The sequence below is a fragment of the Bufo bufo genome, chromosome 1 (genome assembly GCF_905171765.1).
Source record: "Bufo bufo chromosome 1, aBufBuf1.1, whole genome shotgun sequence".
Taxonomy (NCBI): Eukaryota; Metazoa; Chordata; class Amphibia; order Anura; family Bufonidae; genus Bufo; species Bufo bufo.
Window position 1 is genome coordinate 677,188,971 of NC_053389.1, and position 24,896 is coordinate 677,213,866.

A 24,896-nucleotide genomic window follows, 5' to 3' on the forward strand; every position below is an offset into this window, starting at 1 on the left:
ACTGACATTACAAGCATCATAGGGACATGGCATTTCACAGGAAATATGGTTCTCTGGTTGTCACTTTGTATTAGCTGTGGGTGACCTGCCCATTCATAATCCTGCTACTCTTCCCTAGTCTTCTCTTAACTCCTTAACCACCAGAGCGTTTTGGTTCTCAATGTCACTGCGCCTGGATCGTGCTTTGATTTGCACCAGAATATGAGAAGCACGCTTGCTGCACCAAATATATGACGTGTATGCGCCACAACTTTCTTTCATTTATGACCGTTTTTAGACAACTTCTATGCCAGATTTTTTCTGCGTCTATTTTGCACCTTTTGTTTTGCCACAGTCATAGGCAATTTTTGCCGCATATTTTAGACAAAAAAAACATACCAGTCCAAGGTCGTAAACAAAGCGGTGTAAAATTCAGATAGTATAAATTGCTGTGGTGCTTTGTGTAGCAAATAAGGATTATTTATTTTGAGCATTCAACCACTTTCCTAAACAATTTCACAGATTTAGACACATTTCCTTAACTTTGAATCTGCGAAAATGCTTGTACATGCCCTCATCATCTCCCGCCTAGACTACTGCAACATTCTCCTCTGTGGCCTTCCATCTAGCACTCTCGCACCCCTCCAATCTATCCTCAACTCTGCTGCCTGACTAATCCACCTCCCACCCTGTTACTCCTCTGCCAATCCCTTCACTGGCTCCCCATTGCCCAGCGAATTCACTTCAAAGTACTAACAAATACATACAAGGCCGTCCACAACCTGTCCCCTCCCTACATCTCTGAGCTACTTTCCCGATACATCCCCACACGCACTCTCCGATCCTCACAAGACCTCCTTCTCTCCTCTCCTATCGCCTCTTCCCATAATCGCCTTCATGATTTCTCCTGTGCATCCCTCACATGCCATGACCAGCTTCTTCTCACCTACTATGTCCTTCTCCCATACCATGTAGATTGTAAGCCCTCACGGGCAGGGCCCTCTCCTTCTGTGCCAGTTTGTAACTCGTCTTGTTTATACTTAGTGCAATTGTCTGTATTATGTATGTATACCTCTTATCATATGTACAGCGCTATGGAATGAATGGCGCTTTAATAATAAATAATAACAAAAAATAATAATTTAACAACCAAATCATGAATTTTGTGCAAACTATAGACGCCACAAGCACAATATTCTGCTGCGAGATAAATCTGCCCACTTTTGAGTTAAAGAGGACCTTTCACTTGTATAAACTATGTAAACTGAGTATGCTGCCATATAGAGCGGCGCCCGGGGATCTCACTGCACTTACTATTATCCCCGGGCGCCGCTCCATTCTCGCAGCGCACAGCTCACAGCCTGGGAGAAAAAAACCTCCCAGGGTTTGAGCTGTGCGCTGCGATTGGCCAGTGCTGCAGCCTAGGAGAAGGAGACGCCCACAGGACAAGGGAAGACCCGCCTACTATAACTTACAGAGCAAAGGTACCGGAGCCTATAACTGGAGAACGGAGCGGCGCCCGGGGATAATAGTAAGTGCAGTGAGATCCCCGGGCGCCGCTCTATATGGCAGCATACTCGGTTCACATAGTTTATACAGGTGAAAGGTCCTCTTTAATGACTATAACTTGCATTTTGCTTCTCCGGACATATGGTATATCCCATTTTCATAGTAATGTCCAAAAACTGCCAGAAATGTAAAATTGTTAGTTTCCTTTTTATTTTTAACTTAGCAAATTCCCATTAGGCCTTATGCACACAGCCATATCCGTTTTTGCGGTCCACAAATTGCGGATCGGCAAGACACTGATACCGGCCATGTGCGTCTCCCATTTTTTAGATCGCTACGTCCTACCCTCTTTTAGAAATGCCTATTTTGTCCGCAATACGGACGCGAATAGGACATGTTTGTTTGTTTTTGTTGCAGGGAATGCGGAACTGACATGGTGTGCTGTCCGCATCTTTTGCGGTGCCACTGAAATAAATAGGTGTGCACCCAATATGTAAAAAATATGGATGGGATGTGGACAGAAACTACAGTCAAGTGCATGAGGCCTAAAACTGAAGCATGAAAATGGGTTCCTGATTTTGTTTTGGGTCAGTACGACCAGGCCCTGGCACACAACGTCTAGGAAGCTTAGTGCTGTGGCACATATACTGGTAATGTCCTGGGAAGACAATGTAATAGAGCAGCACGAAATGCCAGCAGAATGCTTGGATGTATAGGGAGAGGTATAAGCAGTAGAAAGAGTGAAGTGCTTATGCCGCTGTACAGAACACTGGTGAGACCTCACTTGGAGTATTGTGCGCAGTACTGGAGGCCATATCTCCAGAAGGATATAGATACTCTAGAGAGAGTTCAGAGAAGAGCTACTAAACTAGTACATGGATTGCAGGATAAAACTTACCAGGAAAGGTTAAAGGACCTTAATATGTATAGCTTGGAAGAAAGAAGAGACAGAGGGGATATGATAGAAACTTTTAAATACATAAAGGGAATCAACTCGGTAAAGGAAGAGAGCATATTTAAAAGAAGAAAAACTACCACAAGAGGACACAGTTTTAAATTAGAGGGGCAAAGGTTTAAAAGTAATATAAGGAAGTATTACTTTACTGAGAGAGTAGTGGATGCATGGAATAGCCTTCCTGCAGAAGTGGTAGCTGCAAATACAGTGAAGGGGTTTAAGCATGCATGGGATAGGCATAAGGCCATCCTTCATATAAGATAGGGCCGGGGGCTATCCATAGTATTCAGTATATTGGGCAGACTAGATGGGCCAAATGGTTCTTATCTGCCGACACATTCTATGTTTCTATGTTTCTATGACCAAGCACTAAGCAGTGTCAGAACCTGTGTGCTGGAAGCAAGAATAACAGGAAGCTGAGGAGAGGTAAGTAAGTGTCCAGGTTTTTTAGGGATCTGGTCTGAGGTCTTGCATAGGGGTCTCATCAATTTAGGGGTTATGTGTCTGGTCTAAGGCTTGATTTAGGGATCTGGTGCCTGAATAAATTTTTTGAGATCTAATCTGGGGTTTTATTAATTTTGGGATCTGGTGTGGGGTCTGAATTAATTTCGGAGTCTGGTGTACGTCCAATTTGATTAAAAGGGTTGGTCTGCAGTGAAATAAAACACTTGATTGATCATAACAGATCACGCTGGAACCATAAATGCAAAAGCAAATGCTACAAGGGATCATTATTTATCATTATATCTAATGGTAGCTGTAGGGGTGAGCCCTGTACGTGTACAACCTGGAATGTGGTAAACTCCGGTTTTCCCAGAGTTTTACACTGATGACCTGTCCTCTGGAGATCTCATCAGTATTTGATCATGGGGGTCCGACACCCGAGAACCCCACCAATCAGCTGTTTGAGAAGTCAGCGGTGCTTGCAGTAGCGTCATGGCCTTCTCCAGCTTTGCCTGGGTCATGTGACGTCAAGTTCATTGGTCGCATGGCCTAGGCGCAGTTCAGCCCCGCTGAAGTGAATGGGGCTCAGCTGCAATAGCACAGCCGCTGTACTGTACAATGTACGGCGCTGTGCTTGGTTTGCTGAGAAAAGGCCATGGTGCTCACAGGAGCGCCGCTGCCTTCTCACACAGTTGATCGGTGGGGGTCCCGGGTGTCAGACTCCCACCGATCAGATACTGAGGATAGATGATCAGTGAAAACTCCTGGGAAACCCTTTTAACCCCCACAAAGAGATACAGACTTGGTGAATCCTGAGAACATTTCCATAACAGTAAAAGGCTTTATTCACATGTAAGTGAATCATGGACATGTGCTCTCCGTGTTCTCCATTGAATTCAGTGGGCGTATTTTTCAATTTTGTATGCGGACCAATGGTGCCAAAGTGTGCTATGCGCTACTTTGTCCTTTTAAAGTCTATGGGGGTCATAAAATTGTGGGTGTGGCATGGAGAGGGAAGGGGAGGGGCCGGGAGGCCGTCTCATTCACCATCTTCTACGCCTGTTTTAGGCGTAGAAATTGGTATAAATGTAAGACAGCTTGGAAACTGTCTTACATTTAGAACTGGCGCTGGATGCGGCAAAGTTATGGAGAGGCCTGCGCCTCTTCATAACTTCGGCGGATCCTCCGCCAGTGCAGGGCCTTTATTAATACAGATGTCTAAAACGCCGGTCTTAATAAATGTGCCCCTATGGGTCCATAAAAAAACACGGGCAGCACACAGATGCCAACTGTGTTCAGTCCGTTCTTCACAGACTGATGCTTTGAGATGCTCTGGAAATCCTTTTTTTGCCTAGAAGTGCACGTGAAAAATGAATGAGACAGAGAGACAGAACAAAATCAAATGCAACACGGCCATGATCATGAATGAGAATCCGACTATTATTCCTAGGACGGAAAATAGACGTTAATTATTATACGCACTTATATAGCGCTGACGTATTCCACAGCGCTTTACAGACATTAGCATCACACTGTCCTTAATGGAGCTCACAATCTAAGGCCCCTATCAGTATGTCTTTGGAGTGTGGGAGGAAACACACGCCAACGATGGGAGAACGTACAAACTCCATGCAGATGTTGTCCTTGGTCGGACTGAAACCCAGGACCCCAGCGCTACAAGTCACCAGTGCTAACCACTGAGCGACTTTGCTGTTAATAAGGCTTAACTCTTATTAGGAGGGATTTGTCTGCTACAGAAATAATTTACCTGCAAAATCGTTCCTACCCTAGCAAAGTATTATGGCTCATGCACACGACCGTATGCCCTCCGAGACATAAGATCATATGAGTGCAGGACAATAGTCCTGCGGGTGGCCCGATGCGCACAGCATCATAGTAACCTATGATGCTGTGCGCTCCTGTGCGCACGATCAATGCCCTCCGGGACTTATGGCCCGCTCACGGAGCGGTCCGTGAGCGGGCCATAAGTCCCGGAGCGGCATTGAACGTGCACACAGGAGCGCACAGCATCATAGGTTACTATGATGCTGTGCGCATCGGGCCATAAGGTATGTCTCGGAGGGCATACGGTCATGTGCAAGGGCCCTTAATGTATGTAAGGGCCAATTCCAATGATAAATTACCAGGATAGCATTACCAAATTACCAGGATACCCTGGGTCTGTTTGAGACCCAGGGTACCTGATGAAGTGCAAGAATGAAACAGCACCAACTGTGCAACTGTGGTCTGAAGTCACTGACGGAGGAAACACCGCTGTGAGTCCTGTAGGCAGAGAAAAATTCAGGTCTGGTGCTATCCTTTTCTTGTAGTGGAAGGATAGTGCCAGTCCTGCATTTTCTCTATCTTTCATGATTGGGGACAACCAAAATAGGTGGGCAAGACACCATATAATTTTCATCCCTCACTATATATGGTTTTGCCACTACATACTAATTCTAATAAGCTACTCTGAATTTCTTTTTGTATCTTCTCATTGAAAAAAGAAATAGAGAAATAGAACCATCTCACTAGTGCCACCTATTGGAAAAAGGACTATCTATGAGTCAATGTTTGACTTTTTAACAAACCTTGAAAACATGACAAGGGCAAATAGTCAAGCCATATAGGCAACTGTTCTGGGGTGTTTGCCCATCATCAGTATGAAATAGGAAACTTGCTGGCCGTGTGAGATACCTTGGACACTGTTTAAGGTAAGAACTGGCTCCCCTATAGACAATCAGCAGTGTATAGAGACTTACAGTAGGGGCAATGCTCAATGGAAAAATAATATGCAAAGAGGTGTCTACTAGAAGGAGAACCATCTCACTAGTGCCACCTACTGGCTTGGCTGTTTTCCCTTGCATGTTTCAATGCATCTTAAAAAGTAAAATATTGACTCACATGGAGGCCCTTGCGATAGGTGGCGCTATAGAGCTTGTTCTCTTTCACAAGGAGACACCTCTTTGTATTTTATTTTACTATAGAGCATTGCCACTAAGTCTCCATGTGCAGCTTTATTTGTGCCACGTTTTAAAGTTATCCCCTGTCCACAAGATAGGGGATCACTAACTGATCGCTAGGAATTTGACTGCTGGGACCCTGTCCTGATGGAGCAGCTGGCTGCAGATGTTCTCTGGCTGCTCCATTCATTCTCTATGGGATTATTGGAGATAGCAGAGTACAGCTTGGTTACGGTATTTCTGGCAGTCCAATAGGGAATGAATGGAGAGGCAAGGTGAAACGGGACCCCCGTTCTCCTGATCGTTGGGGGTCCAAACATACCCACTGTGCTGTAAATAATGTTTGCACTCTTCCGCTTGATCAACCAATGATCTTATTGAGGCTATTTTCTTTTTCATATATGAGAAGACCCTGGGCATGTAGAAGATCATATTGTCAGAGGCATGACAACCAACTTATTGGCATTTAAGAATATTATTAAAATATTCATGATTTGCAACAAACCTGTAGAAAGCATTCCAAGGGCAAAAGTTGAGAATATTGTAAGAACAGCCATCATGGGTCTACCAGGGAGGGTCGTCATCATGGAATGGCATCCTGCATACTTAGACATATTTACTGGCTTCCTCTTCTTCTATTCAGATTTTGGAAACTATACTGTTTTATGGCTTCTTGAACAGGTGTGGGTATTTCATTGTATTCAGATCCAGGGTGCTTTCAACTCTAGATTCTGGAAATGAGTGTATTATCTCATGGGAGGAGATGGACTTTCCACGTTTGATTATTTTAGTAAGAAGTGGACTGCTATTGGTGGGGAAATTCATCTTGCTTTACAGGTGGACAGAATACCCTCGCACTTAGGCTACATTCACACGTCCGTGGTGTGTTGCGGACCCGCAAATTGCGGGTCCGCAACACACCAGCCCGTCACCCCCATAGAAATGCCTATTCTTGTCCGCAAGCTGCGGACAAGAATAGGACATGCTCTATCTTTTTGCGGAGCTGCGGACCCAAAATCGGGGCCGTGCTCCGCAATTGCGGCTGCAGACAGCACACTGTGTGCTATCCGCATCCATTCCATCCCCATAGAGAATGAATGGGTCCGCACCCATTCCGCAAAATTGCGGAAAGGATGCGGACCCATTTTGCGGACGTGTGAATGGAGCCTTAGAGACCTGGTTTGCAGTCAGGCAGATTTTTTTTATTTCAGGTAGTTCCGCCTGTTCACAATGGCCTGAAGGATATGGGCTGTATTCCTTTTCTGTATACAATAGGCTGTTCATGAGTAATCCAGGCTTAATAGGTCATATTTCCTAATAGTCCACAGAGGTTGCCCAACTTACATACTCCTTCTTGTATTAATTATAAATCTCTTGGACTATATGTATAATGAGTTTAGATCTGGGTTGGTGTGACATATAATATAAGATTTTCATGTTTATCCTTTACTATGATTCCTTTGGAAATTTTTGAAGGGCTTTTCCAGGTCTTCTATATTGATCATCTATCCTCAGAATAGGTCATCAACATCTGATCAGCGGGAGTCCGATATCCTGCACCCCCACCGATCAGCTGTTTGAAGAGGCTGTGGCGATTGTGCCGCTCCCCATCTTTGTACCCCTCAGATGCCACATTCATAGCTGATCACGGCATCTGACAATATAATAGTGTAAAATAAAATCATACTTACCTCATCCAGTTAAGCGCGAAGAGCTGGCCACCGCCAAATTGGTTGAAGCTCCAACTGCCATTTTGGGAAAAAGGAAATTCGGCTTTGCAACAAATCAAATTTTCCCTGAAATTCTGATTGAAGTCGACTTCGTGGACTTTGATTCGCTCAACACTAAATTTATGAAGTATGCTGATTTGGTCATTTTCACACACACATTAACAAGATATATTGGACAGCAGCTTTAGGGCTCATGCGCACAGATGTATTCTCTTTCCCTGTCTGTTCCGTTTTTCTGCAGACCGTATGCGGAACCGTTAATTTCAATGGGTCCGCAAAAAAAAAACTGACGTTACACCGTGTGCATTCCGTTTCCTTATGTCTGTGTTTTCGTTCTGCAAAAAAACTGAAAATGTCCTATTATTGTCCGCATTACAGACAAGGATAGGACTGTTCTATTAGGGGCCAGCTGTTCCGTTCTGCAAAATACGGAATACACACGGACGTCATCTGTATTTTTTGCGGACCGCAAAATACATACAGTCGTGTGCATGAGCCCTTAAGGAGATATCCCATGAGCAATGTTACTATGCAGTGAATGAGGCATTTCAAATGAAGTATTATTGCCATATACATGCAATAAACATATTGCGAGTTGTTTTACGCACACTACATTTTCCTCCCCGGCAGCGCCTCCTTCCGTCTATCTTTATGACGGTGAAGAAAAAAAATTGTGGGGGCATTACATACCATATGTATCTCTGTGGTCATGTGTGATGGACTATTTTGCATGCAGGGGAAGTAGGGGTTAGTGGAAGTTCACATCACCGTTATTTTTCCGTTCTTCTGATCCATCAGAAGAACAGAAAAATAAGGAGAAAATATCTCTTATGCACATTTGGCGTTTTAGCCATTTTCATATGAGATCCTTTTTTTTAGATGCAAAAACGGATCTGAGACAGAAATGGCTCAAATGGATGCCAAATGTGCATAACTGATGCACAAGATCAATTTTTTTACAGGATCCATATTTGACAGATCAGAAGAACGAAAAAGTGACAGTGATGTAAACTTCCCCTATTCAAGAAAGTAAGCAATGCATCCTGGGAGATGCAGGCACTTAAAGGGGTTGTCCGGGTTCAGAGCTGAACCCGGACACACCCTTATTTTCACCCCGGCAGCCCCCCTGAGCCTAGTATCGGAGCATCTCATGCTCCGATGCGCTCCCGTGCCCTGCGCTAAATCGCGCAGGGCACGGGCTCTTTTGTTTTCAATAACACACTGCCGGGCGGTAACTTCTGCCCGGCAGTGTGTTCGGTGACGTCACCGCCTCTGAGGGGCGGGCTTTAGCTCTGCCCTAGCCGTTTTACTGCCTAGGGCAGAGCTAAATCCCCCCCATCAGTGCCGGTGACGTCACCGGGGTTCCTGTCAGCCCCATGGAGAGCCCCGGTACGTCACCGGAACTCCTAATGCCTTTGCCCTGCGCAATTTAGCGCAGGGCAAAGGAGAGCATCGGAGCATGAACTGCTCCGATGCGCATGTCAGGGGGGCTGCCAGGGTGAAAATGGAGGGATGTCCGGGTTCAGCTCTGAACCCGGACAACCCCTTTAAAGGGGTTGTCTCACTTCAGCAAATAGCATTTATTATGTAGAGGAATTAATACAAGGCACTTACTAATGTATTTTATTATCCATATTGCTTCCTTTGCTGGCTAGACTCCTTTCTCCGATCACATTATACATGTCTCGCTTCCATGGTTACGACCACCCTTCAATCCAGGATTGGTGACCGTGCTTGCACACTATAGGAAAAAGAGCCTATGTGCGTTCCTATGGTCCCGGGCCACCAGAGAAGCCAGTGCTTTTTTCTTTAGTGTGCAAGCACAGCCACTGATGCTGGATTGCAGGGTGGTCGTAACCATGGAAATGGGACATGTATAATGTGATGGAAGAATGAGTCTAGCCACCAAAGGAACATGCTTTGTATTAACTTTCTCTACATGATAAATGTCACTTGCTGAAGTGAGAGGACCCCTTTAATGTGCTGCTGTCCACCCACAGAAAAGGAAGAAAGCCCTCCAGATAAGCAGATAAGTGAGTAAAGAGTAAAGAAAAAAAATTACATTTGTGGGGTATTACTTTCATAGTAACATAGTACATAAGGCCGAAAAAAGACATTTGTCCATCCAGTTCGGCCTGTCATCCTGCAAGTTGATCCAGAGGAAGGCAAAAAAAAAAAAACTGTGAGGTAGAAGCCAATTTTCCCCACTTTAGGGGAATAAAAAATTCCTTCCCGACTCCAATCAGGCAATCAGATAACTCCCTGGATCAACGACCCCTCTCTAGTAGCTATATCCTGTAATATTATTACACTCCAGAAATACATCCAGGCTCCTCTTGAATTCCTTTATTGTACTCACCATCACCACCTCCTCAGGCAGAGAGTTCCATAGTCTCACTGCTCTTACCGTAAAGAAACCTCATCTATGTTTGTGTACAAACCTTCTTTCCTCCAGACGCAGAGGATGTCCCCTCGTCACAGTCCTGGGGATAAATAGATGATGGGATAGATCTCTGTACTGACCCCTGATATGTTTATACATATTAATTAGATCTCCCCTCAGTCGTTTTTTTTTCTAAAGTGAATAACCCTAATTTTGATAATCTTTCAGGGTACTGTAGTTGCCCCATTCCAGTTATTACTTTAGTTGCCCTCGTCTGGACCCTCTCCAGCTCTGCTATGTCTGCCTTGTTTACAGGAGCCCAGAACTGTACACAGTACTCCATGTGTGGTCTGACTAATGATTTGTAAAGTGGTAGGACTATGTTCTTATCACGGGCATCTATGCCCCTTTTGATGCAACCCATTATCTTATTGGCCTTGGCAGCAGCTGCCTGACACTGGTTTTTGCAGCTTAGTTTGCTGTTTATTAAAATTCCTAGATCCTTTTCCATGTCAGTGTTACCGAGTGTTTTACCATTTAGTATGTACGGGTGACTTGCATTATTCCTTCCCATGTGCATAACTTTACATTTGTCAGTGTTAAACCTCATCTGCCACTTATCTGCCCAAGCCTCCAATCTATCCAGATCCCTCTGTAGTAGTATACTGTCCTCTTCAGTGTTAATTACTTTACACAGTTTAGTGTCATCTGCGAAAATTTATATTTTACTATGCAAGCCTTCTACAAGATCATTAATATATATATTGAAGAGAATAGGGCCCAATACTGACCCCTGAGGTACCCCACTAGTGACAGTGACCCAATCTGAGTATGTACCGTTAATAACCACCCTCTGTTTTCTATCATCGAGCCAGTTACTTACCCACATACAGACGTTTTCTCCCAGTCCGAGCATTCTCATTTTATATACTAACCTTTTATGCGGTACAGTGTCAAATGCTTTGGAGAAGTCCATATATACGACATCCATTGATTCGCCGCTGTCAAGTCTCGAACTTACCTCCTCATAGAAACTGATTAAATTAGTTTGGCATGACCGATCACTCATGAAGCCATGCTGATATGGCGTTATTTGCTTATTTTCGTTGAGATGCTCTAAGATAGCGGTGTCTCTGCATAACTTAGGTGCGTCACGCGCCAGCGCAAGGTATATAAAGACCAGCATCTTCAACGCCAGTCTTAATAAATGACCCTAATAGTGCTTACATATTCCATAGCAGGTACAGAGATTGTAGATACTCGCATTAGTCCCACTACTAGAACTCACAATCTAAACTTTTAACCAATTTTTTTTTCCATGTAGCAGGAAGCTGGAGTACTTGGATGAAAGCCACACAAACACGGGGAGAACATACAAACTCTATTCAGATGTTGCCCTCAGTTGGTTTCAAACACAGGACCCCAGTTCTGCAAGCTAAGGCTCCATTTACACGTCCGCAATTCTGTTCCGCATTTTGCGTAACGGAATTGCGGACCCATTCATTTCTATGGGGCCACACTGTTTTGCCCGGATACGGAATTGCGGATACGCACTTCCGGGTCCGCAATTCCGTTCCCGAAAAAAATAGAACATGTCCTATTCTTGTCCGCAATTGTGGACAAGAAGAGGCATATTCTATTAGTGCCGGCGATGTGCGGTCCGCAAAATGCGGAACGCACATTGCCGGTGTCCGTGTTTTGCAGATGCGTGGATCCGCAAAACACACTACGGACGTGTGAATGGAGCCTAACAGTGCACGGTCTGGTGACAATGACAACAGGTGGTATATATTAGGAAGCAAGTCAACAGTTCTAAGGCTATGTTCACATGGGCAAATTCTGCATTGATTAAGCAGTGGAAAATCGATGTTTTACAAAGTAAAGTCTGTAATATCCCGGAGTGGTGTTACCACTCCTGCACCCTGCTACTATCTCGAACAGGCTAACCTCAATATCATCTGTGTATTTCTTTCCAGGTCCTCTACATTGTGCAATGATAATATTTCTATGCAACTGTTTATTACATGTAATGTACCTGGTTCACCAGCAGGTGGCAGTGCAAATGGCAAAGCTATACTTAGAATGGAACTTACCATTACATTCTACCCCCTTTGGGCAGAAGTGGGCCAGTCCTGTTTCCTGCCGGAAGGGTGGGGCAAAAGTTTCCAGTTAGTTGAAGTTGGAGAGACAGTAGAGGAGTGTGAGCAGGGGCACGTGCCTACGCCAGCCAGAGCACCCTAAGCTCTGCTGGCCATAAAGAAAGATGTCTAGAAGCCATAGGGGCCAGAGGAACAGTTCTTCTCCCACAATAAGAGAAATCACCAAGAGGAATAGTTCTTCAGCTGAAGATAAATTTTACTGAGTGTCAGTAGGGGAATAACAGTCGACGGCACCCCATTCAAGGATACCAGAACAGACCTAAAATACAAAAACCAGACTAAGGCTCCATTCACACGTCCGCAAAATGGGTCCGCATCCTTTCCGCAATTTTGCGGAATGGGTGCAGACCCATTCATTCTCTATGGGGACGGAATAGCGCGGCCCCGATTTTGGGTCCGCAGCTCCGCAAAAAGATAGAGCATGTCCTATTCTTGTCCGCAGCTTGCGGACAAGAATAGGCATTTCTATGGGGGTGACGGGCTGGTGTGTTGCGGACCCGTAATTTGCGGGTCCGCAACACACCACGGACGTGTGAATGTAGCCTAAGGCTACATTCACACGTCAGTATTTTTCTATATCCCGATTTTCGGTCCGTTTTTTGCAGATCCGTTGTTCCTGAAAATGTTTCCGTATGTCATCCGTATGTCATCTGTTTTTTGCGGATCCGCAAAAAAAGGAAACATGTATAAATTTCAATAAGCAAATAAAGTTGTTTGGATTTCTTTGAAAAAATAAAAAATAAAGTGAATAAAAGTTTATAAAATAAAAATTTCATTTCCAGGAACGGAATCCACATAAAACGGATGACATACGTAATGACATACGAATGTCTTCCGTTTTTTGCGGATCCATTGACTTTGTATTGTACCAGGATCCGATTTTTGCGGAAAAGAATAGGACAAGTTTTATATTTTTTCGGACATGCGGAACGGAACAACGGAAACGGACAGCACACATTGTGCTGTCCGATTCTTTCCAGGACCCATTGAAAATGAATGGGTACAGAACTGGTCCAGATCTGTTCCGCATAAAACGGAACAGATCAGGAAAGAAAAAACGGACGTGTGAATGGACCCTTAAGCAGAGTTTAGTACAACTTAGATAAGTAAAGTAAAGTATTAAGCAAGCCTGTCAGTACAGCAGAGAGAAAGCAAGCAGAGTTATTGAGAAAGCCTGCCAGTTTATGCTAAAGCCTTCTTCAAAATAAAGCTTGATTGTTTTGAAGAATGTTTATTCAAGTAAAGCTGCTGTTCAACTACATATAAGGTCTGGACTCAATCTATCTTTTTAAAATCCCTCAATTAATCCCCCTTTTATTGCTTCTGAGCCAAAGCCTGGGGTCCAGCAGTATCTAGGTAGGAGCACCGTGACACAATAAGAGACATGTAGGCTGCACTACACCATTCAGCATTTCCTACTATGCCTGGGACGCGATAGAGGAGCCCTGGGGGCGGTGCACATTGTAAGTCCACATTAACCACTTAAGGACCACAGGTTTATACCCCCCTAAAGACCAGGCCCTTTTTTACAAATCGGCACTCCACAACTTTAGCGGTTTATTGCTCGGTCATGCAACTTACCACCCAAATGAATTTTACCTCCTTTTCTTCTCACTAATAGAGCTTTCATTTGGTGGTATTTCATTGCTGCTGACATTTTTACTTTTTTTGTTATTAATCGAAATTTAACGATTTTTTTGAAAAAAAATGACATTTTTCACTTTCAGTTGCAAAATTTTGCAAAAAAAAACGACATCCATATATAAATTTTTCTCTAAATTTATTGTTCTACATGTCTTTGATAAAAAAAAAATGTTTGGGTAAAAAAAAAAATGGTTTGGGTAAAAGTTATAGCGTTTACAAACTATGGTACAAAAATGTGAATTTCCGCTTTTTGAAGCAGCTCTGACTTTCTGAGCACCTGTCATGTTTCCTGAGGTTCTACAATGGCCAGACAGTACAAACACCCCACAAATGACCCCATTTCGGAAAGTAGACACCCTAAGGTATTCGCTGATGGGCATAGTGAGTTCATAGAACTTTTTTTTTTTGTCACAAGTTAGCGGAAAATGATGATTTTTTTTTTTTGATTTTTTTTCTTACAAAGTCTCATATTTCACTAACTTGTGACAGAAAATAAAAACTTCCATGAACTCACTATGCCCATCAGCGAATACCTTGGGGTGTCTTCTTTCCAAAATGGGGTCACTTGTGGGGTTGTTATACTGCCCTGGCATTCTAGGGGCCCAAATGTGTGGTAAGGAGTTTGAAATCAAATTCTGTAAAAAATGACCAGTGAAATCCGAAAGGTGCTCTTTGGAATGTGGGCCCCTTTGCCCACCTAGGCTGCAAAAAAGTGTCACACATCTGGTATCTCCGTATTCAGGAGAAGTTGGGGAATGTGTTTTGGGGTGTCATTTTACATAAACCCATGCTGGGTGAGATAAATATCTTGGTCAAATGCCAATTTTGTATAAAAAAATGGGAAAAGTTGTCTTTTGCCAAGATATTTCTCTCACCCAGCATGGGTATATGTAAAATGACACCCCAAAACACATTCCCCAACTTCTCCTGAATACGGAGATACCAGATGTGTGACACTTTTTTGCAGCCTAGGTGGGCAAAGGGGCCCATATTCCAAAGAGCACCTTTCGGATTTCACTGGTCATTTTTTACAGAATTTGATTTCAAACTCCTTACCACACATTTGGGCCCCTAGAATGCCAGGGCAGTATAACTACCCCACAAGTGACCCCATTTTGGAAAGAAGACCCCCCCAGGTATTTCGTGATGGGCATAGTGAGTTCATGGAAGTTTTTATTTTTTGTCACAAGTTAGTGGAATATGAGACTTTGTAAGAAAAAAAATAAATCATAATTTTCCGCTAACTTGTGACAAAAAATATAAAATTCTAGGAACTCGCCATGTCCCTCACGGAATACCTTGGGGTGTCTTCTTTCCAAAATGGGGTCACTTGTGGGGTAGTTATACTGCCCTGGCATTTTCCAGGGGCCCTAATGTGTGGTAAGTAGGTAAATGACCTGTGAAATCCTAAAGGTGCTCTTTGGAATGTGGGCCCCTTTTCCCACCTAGGCTGCAAAAAAGTATCACACATCTGGTATTGCCGTATTCAGGAGAAGTTGGGGAATGTGTTTTGGGGTGTCTTTTTACATATACTCATGCTGGGTGAGAGAAATATCTCAGCAAAAGACAACTTTTCCTATTTTTCTATACAAAGTTGGCATTTGACCAAGATATTTATCTCACCCAGCATGGGTATATGTAAAATGACACCCCAAAACACATTGCCCAACTTCTCCTGAGTACGGCGATACCAGATGTGTGACACTTTTTTGCAGCCTAGATGCGCAAAGGGGCCCACATTCCTTTTATGAGGGCATTTTTAGACATTTGGATCCCAGACTTCTTCTCACGCTTTAGGGCCCCTAGAATGCCAGGGCAGTATAAATACCCCACATGTGACCCCATTTTGGAAAGAAGACACCCCAAGGTATTCAATGAGGGGCATGGCGAGTTCATAGAATTTATTTTTTTTTGGCACAAGTTAGCGGAAATTGATTTTATTTATTTTTTTCTGACAAAGTCTCCCTTTCCGCTAACTTGGGACAAAAATTTCAATAGTTCATGGACTCAATATGCCCCTCACGGAATACCTTGGGGTGTCTTCTTTCCGAAATGGGGTCACATGTGGGGTATTTATACTGCCCTGGCATTCTAGGGGCCCTAAAGCGTGAGAAGAAGTCTGGAATATAAATCTCTAAAAAATTTTACGCATTTAGATTCCGTGAGGGGTATAGTGAGTTCATGTGAGATTTTATTTTTTGACACAAGTTAGTGGAAAATGAGACTTTGTAAAAAAAAAATAATAATTTCCGCTAACTTGGGCCAAAAAAATGTCTGAATGGAGCCTTACAGGGGGGTGATCAATGACAGGGGGGTGATCAATGACAGGAGGGTGATCAATGGCAGGGGGGTAATCAGGGAGTCTATATGGGGTGATCACCCCCCTGTCATTGATCACCCCCCTATAAGGCTCCATTCAGATGTCCGTATGTGTTTTGCGGATCCGATCCATGTATCCGTGGATCCTTAAAAATCATACGGACATCTGAATGCAGCCTGACAGGGGGGGTGATCAATGACAGGGGTGTGATCAATGACAGGGGGGTGATCAATGACAGGGGGGGTGATCAATGACAGGGGGGGGTGATCAATGACAGGGGGGGTGATCAATGACAGGGGGGTGATCAGGGAGTCTATATGGGGTGATCACCCCCCCTGGAAGGCTCCAGGGAGACGCCTGTATGTGTTTTGCGGATCCGATCCATCTATCAGTGGATCCGTAAAAATCATGCGGACATCTGAATGGAGCTTTACAGGGGGGTAATCAATGACAGGGGTGTGATCAGGGAGTCTATATGTGGTGATCACCACAGTCATTGATCACGCCCCTGTAAGGCTCCATTCAGACGTCCATATGCGTTTTGCAGATCCGATCCATCTATCAGTGGATCCGTAAAAATCATGCGGACGTCTGAATGGAGCTTTACAGGGGGGTGATCAATGACAGGGGGGTAATCAATGACAGGGGGTGATCAGGGAGTCTATATGGGGTGATCACCACAGTCATTGATCACGCCCCTGTAAGGCTCCATTCAGACGTCCATATGCGTTTTGCGGATCCGATCCATCTATCAGTGGATCCGTAAAAATCATGCCGACGTCTGAATGGAGCTTTACAGGGGGGTGATCAATGACAGGGGGGTAATCAATGACAGGGGGGTGATCAGGGAGTCTATATGGGGTGATCACCACAGTCATTGATCACGCCCCTGTAAGGCTTCATTCAGACGTCCGTATGCGTTTTGCGGATCCGATCCATCTATCAGTGGATCCGTAAAAATCATGCGGACGTCTGAATGGAGCTTTACAGGGGGGTAATCAATGACAGGGGGGTGATCAGGGAGTCTATATGGGGTGATCACCACAGTCATTGATCACGCCCCTGTAAGGCTCCATTCAGACGTCCGTATGCGTTTTGCGGATCCGATCCATCTATCAGTGGATCCGTAAAAATCATGCGGACATCTGAATTGAGCTTTACAGGGGGGTAATCAATGACAGGGGGGTGATCAGGGAGTCTATATGGGGTGATCACCACAGTCATTGATCACGCCCCTGTAAGGCTCCATTCAGACGTCCGTATGCGTTTTGCGGATCCGATCCATCTATCAGTGGATCCGTAAAAATCATGCGGACGTCTGAATAGAGCTTTACAGGGGGGTAATCAATGACAGGGGGGTAATCAATGACAGGGGGGTGATCAGGGAGTCTATATGGGGTGATCAGGGGTAGACAAGGGTGAATAAGGGGTTAATAAGTGACAGGGGGGGGGGTGTAGTGTAGTGGTGCTTGGTGCAACATATTACTGAGCTACCTGTGCCCTCTGGTGGTCGATCCAAACAAAGGGGACCACCAGAGGACCAGGTAGCAGGTATATTAGACGCTGTTATCAAAACAGCATCTGATATACCTTTCAGGGGTTAAAAAAATCACATCTCCAGCCTGCCAGCGAACGATCGCAGCTGGCAGGCTGGAGATCCACTCTCTTACCTTCCGTTCCTGTGAGCGCGCGCGCCTGTGTGCGCGCGTTCACAGGAAATCTCGGCTCACGCGAGATGACGCCAATCGGCGTTAGCGTAGCCTGGGGGAGCCGCCGCGATGACGCCTTTCGGCGTTACAGTTGCGGCAAGTGGTTAAAAATGCCATCAGAAAATACCCATTGACTTCATACAAACTTAGTCCTCTAGTACTAGTGGCCTGTTGAAGAACCTCATATTAGAAACTAATAGCCAAATCTATCTCAGGGCACTCTCTGAATTGCTTTCAAGGTTGCCAGGTACTAGGCAATATGGTCCATATATGGTGGACAGTGCATAGACTTTTGGTGCCTGTGTTTTGTTTTTTCATTTTAACTCTTACTGGTCACAATTTGCTTAAAGGGAATCTGTCACCACTATCTTAGGCTATTATCTGCAGTAACACATGAGTAGCACTACACATAAGGAGTCCTTAAATATTACTTTATTATAAATATATTCTCAAATACCTTTCGTTAGTTATAATGGCTCATTTTGGAGCAATGATTAGGAGAAACAAAATGGCCGCTGTCCCTTTAGTTCACACAAATCACACATGAGGACAAGTTACAATACTGAGGTAAAGAGCTGCCTCATCCTCATCTCTACTTGTCAGGAATTATGATCCTGAATACAGATGATAAGAACTTTAGCTGAATCTCTGGGGAATTTAGTTCATGAGAAGACATGAGGTACAGAGAGGACGGACAGGACAGACTGTGGTAATGGAGACTGTAAACAAGTGCTGCTGCTTACCTCACCCTCCTCTCATGTCTCCTCATCATCTCCATTCCCACAGAGATTCACCTGTATTCAGGATCATGATTCCTGACAAGCAGAGCAGAGAGGAGGATGAGGCAGCACTATGGCTCATTGTGGTGAAGTAACTTGTCCTCCTGTGTGATTAGGACAGATTTTGTGTATACTGATAGGACGGCGGCCATTTTATTTCTACTAATGATTGCTCCCTAGAGAAAACAAGCCATTCTAAGTAATGAAAGGTATTTGTGAATATATTTATTATAAAATAAGTATTTTCATTTTTTTAATTCCTGGAGAATCCCTTTAAGGACCACAGGTTAAAGTCCGGCTTCAAGGCTGGACAACCCTTTCAAAGCAACCGAAATGAATTTAGGGCAGATTTATGGAAGAAAAAAACTTGCAGCAGTGACATAACTACTGCACCTCTTATATAGATACTTCACTGCTAGTTACAGATTGTCTTTAAAGTAGTTTGGTTAAAGGGGTTGTCTAATTATTTTTTTTTGTGTACTTATAATCCCTATCCTGCCATATTGCCATACATTATGTTATTAATAATTTTCGTTCAGTAAATTTAGCAAAAAACTTACTTTTATGATATGCCAATTACCTTTCTACCAGCAAGTAGGGCGTCTATTTGCTGGTAGCAGCCGCAGAAAACCGCCCCCTCCTTCTGTTGATTGACAGGGCCAGCCGCGATCTCCTCCTCCGGCCAGCCCTGTCAGCATTTCAAAAATCGCGCGCCTGTGTTGATTCGGCGCAGGCGCTCTGAGATAAGGAGGCTCGCCTCCTCAGCAGTCCCTCAGTGCGCCTGCGCCGATGACGTCTTCTCTTTCGGTGGGTTTCAGAGGGTTTGCCAAGACTAGAGAGAACAGGAAGTACGTTTGTTATGTGTAAGGAGGTGTGAAGCAGCACCTGTCCAGGATGTAGCTGCCATTTTAGTCCCTTGGCTGTGGCCAGGCTGATGGAGAATGGAGAAGAGTATTACAGCTACCTAGCACAGACCAGAGTTTCTTACGGATATAGAGAGAGTCTAGTGGAGATAGAAGCTGCATTAGCTCATGGGCTCCACAAGCACCAGTGACCAGGAGAAGCCTAAAAGCGCCTGGACACAACCGGACGACTATCCGCGTGGTTGTCTATTACCACATGCCTCTATGGACACTGTGGAACAGAGTTTAGGAAAGCATCCTGTACAAATAATGGAGCAGAGGATTTTGCCTGTCGTTAGGGAGACCGCCCTGTGGATTGCTAATTACAAGTAAGAAGTTATTATATCCAGTACCTGGTATCTAGAGTGTGGACATAGTGTAGACAGATATAAGAAGGAACCTCTCCCACCTGTTAGAGAGGAAACTCTGCAAGCTGCATTTGCCAAGCCTGTTACAAAGATTACAGCTGAGCCAATATTTGGATTATTACTTTTGCTATATAAATGAACTGTACTGACTACCCTGAGATAATTGATCAAGTAAAAGTTCCATTGCTTTCTACCACTTTCCACCACTTTCCTTTGCAACTAACGCCGCTGGCATCACGAACACCAGGGACCCTGCCTCCAAAGCACCTAAAAACCCATTCCACCAAGGGCACCTCAAACACCATTTGGCGGGATTCCCTGAACAGAGAGTGCTCCGAAGGAACTGGTGCTGTCCTTCCCTTCACTGCACGCCGGCCCAGCGTGTAAACATGAGTAAAACAACTACTAGCCCCATCGGCCCACCGTAGCTCACGTGTTGCCCCTGCCGCACGGTAGCTGCAAGTGTTTTATCAGTGATTTCCATCAGTGATTGTGAGCCAAAACCAGGAGTGGAGCCTCCACAGACATACGGTGCTGACATCATGGTGTGCTGTCCGCATTTTTCACGGCCCCTTTCAAATGAATGGGCCCACAACTGTTCCACAATGCAGACTTAAATATATAGTCATGTGAATGGGGCGTAAGCTAATAGCTGATTAGCTAATAACTGTGCAGTTTTTTTTTTACAGAAATAAAGCAAATGAGTTAGTTTCATGGTCTCCTCCATTGTCTCTGTCATAGAATAAGGTAGAATTAATGTGAAACAGAGACACCTGCTGGCAAAGTAGGAGACATACACCAGTGATATTTCTAGGTGTATTATATACTCACTGACAAAAAATAAAATAAACGCACCAAGGGAGAAATGTTGGATTGCTGTAAAACTCGCCATGCCGTTATATCTCAGACAGATATGTAAATGATTACAGTTGTGGTCCTATTAGATGCTGTGTCTTGCCAAAAGATGGCATAAAAGTGTTTTCCTTGCTGCCCTATAAAAAAAAGCCCTCAGGTGCTACTTTTGGGTATTGTACCTCTTGGTGAGAGATCATTGACTGAAAGACATTCCTCTATGATGAACTAGAAGACATTGTGCCCAGTTAACAGACTTTTGAGAGGGGCACATCATTGGACTGAGAGAAGCAGTTCATTTGAACAAATTGCCTGCCATCTAGGCCCTTTGGATCTAGCTGTTAGGAGGTGTTGGGAGCAGTGGCTATGCGAGGACACACATAATGTGAACAGGTTCCGGATGGACAGACACCGGTAGACAGGATCTTTTGATCCTCCAACAAGCATGAGCAGCTCCTACAGTTTTCATGTCTACCATCTAGACACAGGTGGCACCTCCATTAGACAACCCCATGGACGGATTGACCATAGACCCTACAGGGAAATTTCCCGGTGGGCCGCTGCCGAGGGAGGCCACTTAATCCTCCTTTTGACCATCAGCAAGGTACATAAAACATGAGGCTCTCAGTATTAATTAATGTAGGAGCATCAGGCACCTATGCACCTGACCAGTGGCCGCAGGTGCCCTCCCGAATTCAATGATACTGTCATCCTCAGAACAATGATACAGCTTTATATTGTGGGACAGGCAACAGTATTTAGTGCTGCACTGTGGTATTTGGTTTCCCAGAGGCAGTATTTTATGCTGCACTGTGGTATTTGGTTCTGCTGGGGTGGTATTTTGTCCTGCACTAAGGCATTGCTGGCCCCGCCTACTTCTGTTGTCCCGCTTCTATCAATTTGGACCCGCCTACAACATGAGGCCACTTTTAGTTTTTTTTCCAGGGCCACTTTAAGTTCCCAGTCAGCCCCCTGCACAACTCTGTCACAGTCTGGACCTTTTCCAGATTCTTACTAGAAGCAAATGTCAAGGTGCCCTTTAAGTGTCCTGCCATTGGCAGTCAACCAATGTCGCCTTCGTTTGCTGTGGTGTTGTGAGCAAGAAACATGGACTGCTGTGGACTGGAACTATATCATCTTTAGTGACAAATCCAGGTTTTGTTTGAGATCCCACAACCTTCAGGGTTTTTGTATGTATCCCTTGTGGTAAGTGCTTCAATCCTGCCTTTAATGTGGAGCCACACACTGCCCCAACTGCTCTTGTGATGATCTGGGGAAGCATCACATACGATATTCAGTCATTCCTAGTAGTGATAAGAGGACACTAACAGCTCAACAATATGTGCAGGAAATCTAAGTTCATAGCCCCTCCCACTACCCGTTCCTGGCCAGTATATACAGCAATGTACTGATATGTGAAGTATGAATTAAAGCTCATACCTCACATATCAGTACACTGCTGTAAATACTATATATCTTAACACCCTGCATCTATTATACCTCGTACCTCACGTATCAGTACACTGCTATATATAATATACACTCACCTAAAGAATTATTAGGAACACCATACTAATACGGTGTTGGACCCCCTTTTGCCTTCAGAACTTCCTTAATTCTACGTGGAATTGATTCAACAAGGTGCTGATAGCATTCTTTAGAAATGTTGGCCCATATTGATAGGATAGCATCTTGCAGTTGATGGAGATTTGAGGGATGCACATCCAGGGCACGAAGCTCCCGTTCCACCACATCCCAAAGATGCTCTATTGGGTTGAGATCTGGTGACTGTGGGGGCCATTTTAGTACAGTGAACTCATTGTCATGTTCAAGAAACCAATTTGAAATGATTCGAGCTTTGTGACATGGTGCATTATCCTGCTGGAAGTAGCCATCAGAGGATGGATACATGTTCTCATTCTGTTTACGCCAAATTTGGACTCTACCATTTGAATGTCTCAACAGAAATTGAGACTCATCAGACCAGGCAACCTTTTTCCAGTCTTCAACAGTCCAATTTTGGTGAGCTCGTGCAAATTGTAGCCTCTTTTTCCTATTTGTAGTGGAGATGAGTGGTACCCGGTGGGGTCTTCTGCTGTTGTAGCACATCCGCCTCAAGGTTGTGCGTGATGTGGCTTCACAAATGCTTTGCTGCATACCTCGGTTGTAACGAGTGGTTATTTCAGTCAACGTTGCTCTTCTATCAGCTTGAATCAGTCGGCCCATTCTCCTCTGACCTCTAGCATCCACAAGGCATTTTTGCCCACAGGACTGCCGCATACTGGATGTTTTTCCCTTTTCACACCATTCTTTGTAAACCCTAGAAATGGTTGTGCGTGAAAATCCCAGTAACTGAGCAGATTGTGTAATACTCAGACCGGCCCGTCTGGCACCAACAACCATGCCACGCTTAAAATTGCTTAAATCACCTTTCTTTCCCATTCTGACATTCAGTTTGGAGTTCAGGAGATTGTCTTGACCAGGACCACAACCCTAAATGCATTGAAGCAACTGCCATGTGATTGGTTGACTAGATAATTGCATTAATGAGAAATAGAACAGGTGTTCCTAATAATTCTTTAGGTGAGTGTATATCTATACACACTGCATCTATTATATCTTGTACCTCACCTGCCAGTAGACTGCTGTATATTCGACATATCTTAACACACTGCATCTATTATACCTTGTACCTCAGTACACTGCTGTATAATAGATGCGGTGTGTATGTGTGTGTGTATATATATTTGTGGTCCTGGCTACGGCGCGAAGCCTGATGAGTGTGACTGAACCTAACTAGCTAAAGTGGCTGGTGGTGTGCCTGTTGCCACGTGATGAGGGTAGGCCAAATAAAGGGGGCATACCCTGGGAGATGTAAGGAGAAGGGCCGGGAGGGAGGGGCGAGAGAGGACGTGCACCCGGAGAGCTGGGCGGCGGAGCTTAAGAAGCCCCCTACGCCCCTCCCACAAAAGCAGGCTGGATTCAGCCTGCTGAATTTGTGGTCCTGGCTACGGCGCGAAGCCTGATGAGTGTGACTGAACCTAACTAGCTAAAGTGGCTGGTGGTGTGCCTGTTGCCACGTGATGAGGGTAGGCCAAATAAAGGGGGCAAAAATACGAGTAGGAAAGGTTTAGGAAACGACTCTTTATTGTGGAAGATGGAATTACAGAACCAAGTCAGAGAAAGCTGCGGCGATTTCGGCTTTTGGCTGCGGGATGTATTGTGAGAAACAAGAGGACTTCCAGCGACCCATTTTGCGTATGATGTGGGCCGGTACCCCATGTTTGGATGCGGCGGAGGCGGCTCCGATCCTGAACGAATGGCCCGTGATGGCCTGGGGGTTGAACCCTAGCCCTGACGCGAGGCTGCGAATGTGTTTGACGAACTGCGAGGAGGTGAGTGGCTGTGACGGGAAAGGAAGGAGAGGGCTGGCGGGAGCCCGGTTGCCCAGGGTGATTAGCAACCTGTTGAGGACGGCCACGGGACACCAGGAGTTGGAGGTAGGGAAGTATTCTATGCGCACTGGGGGCCCGATTTGTGAAGTTTTGGAGACTGGCAAGGTGAAAGTGAAATGTTCGTGACTACGGATGAGTTGGTTTAGAGTGGGGCCTATGTTGTGAGGAGAGGTGCCGGTGAATTCCCCGGGCCGGAGAAAGCCGTAAAAGCTTAAGTAGAGGGCGGCCTTGAGAATGCAGCTTCTGAAAGGGCCAAAAGGACTGCCGTCTAGGGAGGAGGAGAGTTTCCTGAACAGGTCCCCTGACACAGGTTGCCTGGAGGGAATGGGTTTGTGAGAGCTTTTTTGAATACCCCGCAGTGTGGCTTTGATGGCGTGGGAAGAAAAGACTGAGTTGCTGTCTGGATGACTGATCATGAGGTGATGTTGGACCCCTGACAGATATGATCTGATGGTGCTGAAAGAGAGGTGTAGGTCCTTGTGGCAGTATGCCAGGAAGGCCATGATGAAAGTGGTTTCGCTTACGTTGCCCCTGGGGTGAAGGCGACGAAAAACCTGGAAAGTTTTCCAACCTGACTGGTAATTCCTGGTGGAGTTTTCGGACAAGGACTTGCGGATGAGATTTTGAGCCATGGATAGGTGTCTGTCTAGTCCAGGATCAGGGAGCCGAAGTCCGGGGGGGAATCCCGATTCTCTCGGCTTGCGGCATGACCTGGAAGAAGAGAGTTAGATTTAGGCGAGACAAGGCA